Raw genomic sequence first — 9,046 nt, 5'->3', positions numbered from 1 at the left:
GTACGGAGTGTGCAGCTTACTATCAATTCCCATCAACTTACACATTCCTTGAAACACATCACCTGTAAAATGGGTACCCCTATCACTTTCAATTATTCTAGGGATACCATATCTACACACAAATTCTTGTACAATTTTCTTAGCAGTAAACATTGCGGTATTTGTGGCCGCAGGAAATGCTTCGACCCAATTTGAAAACACATCTATACAAACTAGTACATACTTCAAATTTCGACAAGGGGGTAATTGTATGAAATCAATCTGTATTACCTGAAAAGGGCCGTCTGTAGGTGGGATATGAGATGGTTCTGTTGGTATTGCCTTTCTGATATTCTTCCTCAAGCAGGTGAGGCAAGTCATTGCCCTCTTTCCCGCATGGGAAGAAAATCCTGGGGCGCACCAATATGCTCTTACCAACTTGCACATCCCTTCCTTGCCTAGATGAGTCAGCCCATGTGCTGCTTCCGCTAAACTTGGAAGGTATGCTCTGGGTGCCACTGGTTTACCCTGTCCATCTGTCCAGAGTCCTGAGGACTCCTGGCCATATCCTTTTGCCCTCCAAACTGCCTTTTCTGGGTGGAACACAAATTTTCCATTTCACACAATTTCTGTGTGTTGACGGTATTAAATACCATCAGTTGTGTGGTGTCTGTCTGTCTGTCTGGGGGTACCAGCTGCTAACTTAGCAGCTTCGTCTGCTCGGCTGTTACCAAGTGATACCGGGTCTTGGCTATATGTATGTGCTTTACACTTGATAACAGCCACTCTGTCGGGTTCCTGTATCGCTGTTAGAAGCCTTTTGATGTGGGCTGCATGCGCTACCGGTGTACCAGCTGCCGTCATGAAATTTCTGAGGCGCCATAGGGCTCCGAAATCATGGACTACCCCGAAGGCGTATCTAGAATCGGTATAGATATTGGCTGATTTGCCCTTAGCCAATTCACATGCTCTGGTTAGGGCAACCAATTCAGCAACCTGGGCTGAGTGAGGTGGGCCTAGCGGTTCTGCTTCTATGGTGCCTTGGTCATCTACGACTGCGTATCCAGTACACAAGTCTCCCGAGTCCGTCTGTCTGTGACAACTACCGTCAGTGTAGAAAGTAAGATCTACATCTTCCAGTGGGTTGTCACTGATGTCAGGCCTTGCCGTGAAATTTTGGGTCAAATATTCCATACAATCATGTGAGTCAGTGTCTGTACTAAATCCTCCTCCATCACTCTCATCCCCCACCCTTTGTGCCTGTCCAGGCACACCTGGGAGATATGTTGCTGGATTTAGTGCACTGCATCTCTTTATGGTGATGTTTACAGGGACCATTAGTGCTAATTCCCACCTTGTAAACCGTGCGGATGAGACATGTCTGGTTTGGGCAGAATTTAGTAAGGCTGACACTGCATGAGGTGTATGGATTGTGAGGTTGTGTCCTAGCACTACATCTTCGCTTTTCGTTACTAGCAATGCTATCGCAGCGACACTTCGCAAGCATGTGGGGAGGGATCGCGCTACCGTATCTAGCTGAGCGCTGTAGTATGCTACCGGCCTGCTGGCATCACCGTGCTTTTGGGTTAGGACGCCTGCCGCGCAACCAGCACTTTCTGTTCCGTACAGCTCAAAGGGTTTCCCATAGTCTGGCATACCTAATGCTGGTGCCTGCGTTAGGCACTGTTTAAGTCTCTCAAATGCCATCTCGTATTCGTCTGTATGCAAAATCCGATCAGGTTTGTTTGATGAGACCATCTCCTGCAAAGGTAATGCTAGAATGGAAAAACCTGTTATCCAGTTACGGCAATACCCACACATTCCTAAAAATGTTCTGATCTGTTGCTGAGTTTGTGGCAGTGTCATGTCTCGAATTGCTTGAATTCTATCAGCGGTCAGGTGTCTCAGTCCTTGTGTCAGACAGTGTCCCAGATATTTTACTTTAGTCTGGCATAATTGCAACTTGTCTTTGGAAACCTTGTGTCCTGTGTCTGAAAGATGAAACAGGAGCTGTTTCGTATCTTTCAGGGACGCTTCCAGTGAATCTGAACACAGTAGTAAATCATCCACATATTGGATCAATACTGATCCACTTTCTGGTTGGAAAGACTGTAAACAATCAAGCAAAGCCTGTGAAAATATACTTGGACTGTCTATGAAACCTTGTGGTAATCGAGTCCATGTGTATTGGACTCCTCTGTATGTGAATGCAAACAAATATTGGCTGTCAGGGTGCAGAGGTACCGAGAAGAAGGCGGAGCAGAGGTCAATAACAGTGAAAAATTTCGCAGTGGGAGGGATTTGCATAAGGATGACAGCTGGATTTGGCACTACGGGGAACTGACTCTCAACTATTTTGTTAATCCCCCTTAGATCCTGCACTAGCCTGTAACCCCTCCCCCCACTCTTTTTCACAGGGAAGATGGGACTATTGGCAGTGCTGGATGTTCTTACCAGAATGCCCTGTTGTAGCAAGCGCTCTATTACGGGGTATACTCCTAACTCCACCTCTGGCTTCAGAGGGTATTGTGGGATTTTTTGGAGCTATCCTACCATCTTTTACTTGCACAACTACTGGAGCTACGTTTGCCATTAATCCAGTGTCTTGTCCATCTTTAGTCCAAAGTGACTCTGGTATTTGGGATGTCATTTCTTCTACCTGGGATGAACTCCTATTTATCATAACGGTATGTGACATTAATTTTGATGGGGAGTCTAGCATATCTTGTACTTCTTGGGCGTGTTTCTCCGGTATGTCTAAGAATACACCTTCAGGAGTACAATAAATGACGCACCCCATTTTACACAATAAATCTCTTCCCAGGAGATTAGTCGGTGCCGATGCAGCCAGCAAAAAGGAATGCTTGGTATGCAAGGGCCCTATTGTAATCTCTGCTGGTTTGCTAACAGGGTAGTGCTGTACTACTCCCGTTACTCCCATGGCTGGAATTGTTTTGCCAGTGGTTCTCATGCCCACTGTCAAATTTATCACTGATTTGGCCGCCCCCGTATCTACAAGGAAATTTAATGATTTACCAGCTACATCAATTGTGATCTCAGGTTCACTTCCAAGACTTGCAATCAATTTCACTGGCTGCAGATTACAGGTGTGGCCACACCCCTATTGGGTATGGTGACCTCCCTGAATCGCGGTGGCAGCAATTACTTGTGGTGGGGGTAGATGGGAACTATCAGAGATTTGCCAGTCTCTTCTTGGGGGATACCTTTTTGTTTCCCCTGCATGTGGCTCATAGCTCCGCCCCTTCGGTCCTTGATCCCAATGTCACGTATCAGGTCGTTGTCTATAGGGTTGATATGAATTTTGTATTTGTCTTGCTTTACAATCACGTGACATGTGTCCCTCTCTGTGACAATTATAACATTTTATACCTCTTGACTTACCCACAGGGGTCACAGTTCTGGGCTGAGGTGGCCGGGTAGTGAGGGCCTGTATGCTTACAGCCATTAACTTATCACTCTGCGACTCCCTGTGTCTGATGATATTTCGATCATGCCCAGCAGCAGCCTCTCCCAATGCATCCACCGACATACCTCTCCAATCAGGCCTAGTGGTTTGTATTCTATTTCTTAAAACCTCCTTTAGACCGTCCATTAATACTGAAACAGCTACTTCCCTGTGGTGTACATTAGTTTTAATGTCATCTATACCTGTGTACCTAGCCATATCCTGCAGAGCCCGGTGAAAATACTCTGGTGTGGATTCACCTTCTTTTTGTTTTATGGTAAAGATTTTATTCCACTTTACAACTGCAGGAAAATATACCCCTAACTGTAAGTTGATTCTCTTTACATTATCCTGATTTTACTCGTCTGTTAGTGGTACTTCCTCATCTAACTTGCAATCAGCGATAAACTTTAACGGATCAACACTGGGGGGTAAACATGCCCTCAAAACTGTCCTCCAATCTTTGTTATTTGGCTCTGCAGAATTTCCTTGCTCCCTAATATACTTTTGACATGCAACTAAGTCTTTCCTAGGATCAGGGAATTCAGACATCATTGATCTTAATTCTGCTCGGGAAAAGGGACAGTGCATGGCGATGTTTCTGACAGGAGTTGCTCCTGAAGCTTCGGTTTTCCCATTTGGCACTGCTATTACCCTAACAGGATTAAGTCCAACAACATCATTCTGAGTAGATTTTACAACATGTGGTGAAATGGTTTCAGCAGTGTATGGTGCCGTACTTACCAGTCGATACGGCCTCACCTGTCCCTCCGCTAGGGGCCTTTGATACTAATCTTACGGGTTGAGTCGTGCCTACTGCTGTTTCTGATATGGTGGCTGCTAGGGAGAGTGCTGATATTGTTGTGGGCTCATCCTCTTGGTCACAATCCTGGGGAAAGTTCAAAACAGGGTACAACTTGCACGGATTAGTGTTAGCATTAATTACTTTGGTTACATTATCCTTAACTTCTACACATTTAACATAACCCTGAGTGCCATTCTCTGCAACCAATTTCTCTCCAGGTATGTATGGTGGTGGGGGTGCAGTGGCTATCAGTTTCCTGATAGGGTTAGATCCAGCGGCTTGCGCCAACCCCCTTTGTATTTCACCTTCCTGTTGCCACAATGTTAAATAATCATAATGTTTAATACGCCTTTTTGAAGATTTAATCAGGCAAACTCTTCTCCTTAAATTCTGTAGCACTTCTGGGTTAAAACTACCATGACTTTTCCCCGTCATGCACAGTCATCCTTTCCCATTCATTGCACAACATTTCTGTGTGATGACCATATTTCTCACACATGATATACCTTGCCGACCCGATTGGTCGGTTTACCAAATCAACCTGAACCTGGGTTGATCGCCCCTTACCTGAACAACTGGCCCCCATCTCTGCAGGTGCTGCTTTTACTACCTCTGACTTCAAATCAGGGTCTTTGGCAACCCTTACAAAAACCAAGATGCTCGGGGTAAGGCTGCGGTGGGGGTTTTGCTCCGAAGTTCGCCCACTTAACTCCCGTCCATGCTGGCCAATACGGCGACCAAAGTTCCCAGAGGCTCCGTACCCAACCTAGGGCACCTAAGTACGTCTACTTGCTCGGGCGTGTGGGAGTGTCTTACCCTCCCCAGCAAGTATCAGTCGCTGGAATGTCCCTGAGTGATCAGGCTACTTCCCTTAAAATAAAAAAATTACACAAATTACGTTAACAATGTGCAAGCAGCGTTCTTCTGAATTCAAGACACGCTGATGCACACAATCACATGCGGTACAATCGTATCTGCACACAAGCAACTAATCTTATGTGCGGAACGATCAGTGGAATCGAAAATTTCGGCTGCGAATTCCTTCAGCAATGAGCTTCTTTGGCCTATATGGGTCTAGCACCAACCCTCTTCGGTTGTGCTTCTCTACTTCTAGTCTGCTGTACCTGAACCTCCTGGTCTGTGACCTCCTGGTCTGTGATGTACAGCAGACTCTACTACTCATAAATGTGTCGAGACTAACAAGGGACGCCTCCCAAGCCACCCCACGATATCACTCTCGCTGGTGTACCTCTTTCTACTGGCCTATGGTTCCCACTTCCGTAATAAAAGAGAAATCTTATATATACACACTCTTACATTCAAACACTCTTATTTCTGTACAGAATCCCTTTCATTCAGTAATAGTCTAACCCAGAAGAATTACAACAGAGAAAGTCTTTTTCTTTTAACTTTAAACTTTTTGGATTTGAGATAGATTTGCGTTATTTTCGCGTTACTTCCTTATCGCCTATTAAAACAATACTATCATGCGGTTTGTATTATGTGGGCGTATCCGTACGCTCCGTTGCGTGATATACGCTCCGTGCGTCAACCCTTGCGTTGCGTACGCCCTGCCCTTGTAAGGACACGTGTACGCAGACCAAGTACGTCCACAGTTACACACTACACGTTTATCAATGTGAATGATCTTTAACAGTAATCCTTCACTGACCACCACTCAAATCTCCCTTGTATTCTAGGCGAGATTGTGTGCGTGCCTTTTACAATTATTCCCTTAACTATTTATCCTTTAACTATTAATAACAACAAATGTCTCAACACGTTATCACTAGTGTGTGGCAATCAGGAGAATGAGGTACGGACAAATAATCCTAAACAAGGAATACAGGTGTGTGTGCTTATGCGTACGTTCGCAAAACAGAAACTAAACAGGTTTTAAAAGACAATAACGTACTGTTCCTACCTTTTTGGTTCCGGATTCCTTCAGCACTCCTTACTACGCAAAGCAGACGCTTATCTGGTCAGCACTACGAGGAATATTACCTCCCGCCTTTTGCTGACCGATAATGTCTGCTGAAATTACCTAGTGCAGATATGTGAAGAGCGGGCGAGTCCCCAATTGTAAAAGCCTATTATATATCCTATATTAAACACGCTAAAAGGTTAATGAATACAGTACGCAATTGGAGTATGGAATACCGTAAGAGTACGCACGTAGCGTACAAACGCTTAGCCGTGGACGAGACGTACGAGCGGCACGTTCGCTCACGGCTTAAAGCATATAGGCAAGCACGCTATAGGCTGCCGACTAACGTAATGGTACGCTAGCAGCGTGGCGGACGCTCGAGACCACGAGGAGATCACGAGCGGCGCTGACGCTCACAGAGTTAAACCTTTGTGCAGTGATAAGGTGTAAATGCAACACAGTGTAACCTTGTTAGTTTAAAAGCTGTATGAGCGATTCTTACGCTCTGAGAACCCTTTAGCAATATAATAAACACTCAAATACCGGTCTAAGGGTCTAACACCTTTTAAGGAAATGAATGAACGTTCAATCGCAAAAGAATACACAATACAAGTTATACACTACCAAACTAACATAAAATACCTAACCGAGTTACTACACGTTAAAATACAACAAAGACACAATTACATTTAAAAGGGGGAAGGAGAGAGAGAATGGCTTACAACAAAATAGGAGATAAATATGGTTGCAGAGAACTTACGCACAAGGGGAACAATCGCAAGCGCCTTTCTGGATATCCAGCTCCCGATTATCAGTGATGAGAACCGTTGAAAAGAGTAGAGAGCTGGCCCAGATCGGCTTGTCTTTATATACACTTACACACAGTACAGTACAATGGTCCCTACATACTTATTGTTCATTGGACACAGGAACTCGTCTCTGCATTATAACAAAAGGTCATAGGTTGGTTCATACAGGTGGGCTGTGACTATTTCAAACTGCTCAGGTGGGAGGGAAACTGGGTTTCCCGCCGCATGGGTAATAAAGTGCAAATATAGTAAATGTCCATAAACTTCTTATGTCCATAACTATACGCACGAGCGAGTAATCTGCTTCAAACCAACACCGGAATATTGCTAATTATATTCTCTTCCGATGGATACTAAACACCACTGTGTAACCCCTGTCTGACCCTTCGTATCAAACAAAGAGGAATCTCTTTGTCCCCGAACATGCTATATTAACTAAACTTTCAGATTCTATCAAAGGGACCATAATCTACAAAATACATTATATGACTAAAATATGTTATGATTGAATCGCCCGCTAGACGCACACAAACTCTACCGTAAATGCGCATACCGCGCGCCCGCGAGTGCACGCGACCGCGAGTATACGCACGCACAGGAGAGCTCATGCTCGTGCAGCGTGCACACGCACGAGGTGCATATATGGCAATGTGCAGCGTGATATTTTCTGACTTTGACAACAGTTCTCCAACAAACTTGAAGTGTTGTAAACCAATTCATTAAAAAAAGGGTTTTATTATTTCACATAAATTCCATAGTTGGAGTAACAGACATCAAAAAGTCACATGTACAAGAAAAAACAATTTAAAAAGCAGTTCATAAAAACAAAGTTCATAAAAAGACCAGGAAAAAGAGAAAATCACTAAAGGCTTGTTGTGGAGGCAGGTATCCAAAGCTCCAAACACGTAAACCCTGGAACGTTACCTCTGATTCCTGGTGTCTATAAAATAGCAATGTCACAGTGCCCAGTTTTGTCGACGTGTTTCGGCTCAATAGGAGCCTTTGTCAAGACATGTGGGCACTGTGAGTACCCTTGGTATTTAACTGGGAAGTAACCAATGAAAAGCACAGGAAGTGATGTCATAATTGGGAAACAATATTCGTATGTATACAACATCTCATAAAGAATATTAGTTCGATATATATATATATATATATATATATATATATATATATAAATAATACACTCAAAAATGTATGTTATAATTCAGAAGTAACTGTGATATCATTACTAAGAAGATTACACCATATGCTTTCAAATACAATCCCGGAAGTAAAGTATACTGTAAGTGCATACACTCCGTTACTTCCAAAACAAAGTACTAAAAAGAAATTAGTGCCATAGTTGTAACAGATATCCTGAAATAATCTAGACCTAACAGTAGGTTTGGCGTGTAAAAGGCTGCACCGCTGATACATTGATCGCGGTGCCGCATCCCCTTTGCGTTCCAAATACCGGACTTCCAGAATTGGGAAACAATATTCGTATGTATACAACATCTCATAAAGAATATTAGTGTCAAAAATTGGCGTTCAGTGGCATCTCACTTACCAGCGCGCTGGTGTGCAGTCCTCCGGAGGTCACGGCCCCAGTCTGCAGCTGCATGAATGCTCTGTCTGCGGGTATGGTGCCCATTGTCATTGTGTACCCCTGAAGTCCATCTAGTGTGTACTCACCATCTGTGCAGCATGGGCGCCGCCATGACACTTGCGGCCAGCTGACCTGCAAACACCCAATCCTGCGCTGTGTCTGCACACATGATTCAAGCATCCAGTGACTGCTGACCAGGGGGTATAAATCCAGAACATCGGCTCAGTCTCATCGCCTTGAACAACGCGTCACATCCAGTGTACAGCGTCTCCTGGCTCCAGTCTCCTGTCTCCAGTGATTTCCTTGCTCCAGTGTCTCCGTGAAACTACAGGCTCCAGCCATCCTGCTCTGCTACAACTCCTTCCACAGTCAGCTTCCACCTCTGCATGCAGTAAGAGACTTTCTCCAGGTGCTACTTACCATTCTCACCTGTGTGTTGTTTATCTGCGTTCAGCACTGTGCTATTCCA

This window comes from Pseudophryne corroboree, chromosome 1 (genome assembly GCF_028390025.1).
Source record: "Pseudophryne corroboree isolate aPseCor3 chromosome 1, aPseCor3.hap2, whole genome shotgun sequence".
NCBI classification, from domain to species: domain Eukaryota; kingdom Metazoa; phylum Chordata; class Amphibia; order Anura; family Myobatrachidae; genus Pseudophryne; species Pseudophryne corroboree.
This window is presented reverse-complemented; position numbering follows the sequence as displayed.